The 1481-nt window shown below is 36.9% G+C and overlaps 1 protein-coding gene across 3 annotated transcripts in view; it reads left to right on the top strand.

Annotated features, from left to right (window-relative positions):
- Nucleotides 1-1481, top strand: part of LOC106872390 (putative protocadherin beta-18) — a 235864-nt gene that overhangs the window by 93688 nt on the left and 140695 nt on the right. The gene's annotated exons all lie outside the window — the stretch shown is intronic.

Raw genomic sequence — 1481 nt, 5'->3', positions numbered from 1 at the left:
TATATATATATACGTATATATGTGTGTGTGTGTGTGTGTGGGTGTGTGTGTGTGTGCGTTTGTTTGTCTCTGTTTGTCCCCCCAATATCACTTGATAACCGATGCTGGTGTGTTTACGTCCCCGTAATCTAGCGGTTCGGCAAAAGAGACCGATAGTTACGAAGTGTGACTGAACCTGGAACCATGTTCTTGGGACGCAAACTTCCTAGCACATAGCCACGCCTCTCAATAAATCCTTACTAACCACTGTTATTTGAAGGGATATTCAATTAGAAAACCAACGCATGAGTATGTACGCGTAAAATAATATTTAAAATCCTTATGGACTGATAGACGGGAGTCAGAGTGTAGCACTTAAGGAGTAGTGTGTTGTGTCCTTGGGCAAGACACATTTTTTCACTCGGCCGGCAAAATGAGTGTTACCTGAATTTCAAAGGGCCTACATCGTCACAGTCTGTGTCATGTTGAATATCCCTAAGGACTACGTTAATGGTAGTCTGTGGAATTCCCTAAGGACTACTTTATGGTAGTCTGTGGAATTCCCTAAGGACTACGTTACTGGTAGTATGTGGAATTCCCTAAGGACTACGTTACTGGTAGTCTGTGAAATTCACAGCCAGTTGCACGTTAAGTTCACAAGCAGGCTATTCCGTTTATTGGATCGACTGTCACCTCATCATCGTAACCAACAGTGTCGTAGTTGTTAGGCAAACTTATATAAATATTTATGTCTCGGCACAGAGTAATTAATATTTAAAAATCTTTAATTAGTCTTTAAATTCAAATGTTTACCTTTCTAAATATTAAATATATCGAGGCATTCAGTACAAAATTAACACTTTGGGGAGATTAATACGGAAGAAGATAGATCTTCATTTTGGAAAGAATTGTAATGGCTATTCTATACAATATAGTTATACGATTTTAGCATTAATAATTCACTAAGTGTGCAACGATTTACAGCTAACTAGCCCAATAAATAGGAGACTTCAGTTATAATTCTTAAATACCTCCTTAATTGAACTCGTAAGTATATGCGAATAGTATTCGTCTTTACTGCTTTCTTTCTGCTTCACGAACAGTATGTGGTTAAGTATACGTGTGATCGAATGTATATGCACATACAAAGATATAGATATTTATATAGAAACAGATACCCATACGTACAAATATGCATCTATGTACGTATCTGTATAGATGTGTGTGAGTGAATGTAAATGTAACCACAAATGGGCGGTTGGTGATTTTCCTTTTTCCTTATTCTCAGAACTCTTCCTTTCCTCCTTTCCGACGACGAGCCATGCTCGAAACGTTAAAACTCTCTCCTTTCACCGAGCATCCAAACTAATATGAGTTTTGTGTACGACTTCACGTTTGTTTGTTTTTTTTGTCTTTTGTTTATGTTTCCATTTTTTTCTCTCTACGTTTTTTATTCGTTCTCTTGTTTTGGTCGTTGAATTGACTATATATATATATATATA

This window comes from Octopus bimaculoides, chromosome 14 (assembly GCF_001194135.2).
Source record: "Octopus bimaculoides isolate UCB-OBI-ISO-001 chromosome 14, ASM119413v2, whole genome shotgun sequence".
Taxonomy (NCBI): Eukaryota; Metazoa; Mollusca; class Cephalopoda; order Octopoda; family Octopodidae; genus Octopus; species Octopus bimaculoides.
Note: the sequence above shows the minus strand (reverse complement) of the source record. Positions and strands in the feature narration are given on the sequence as shown.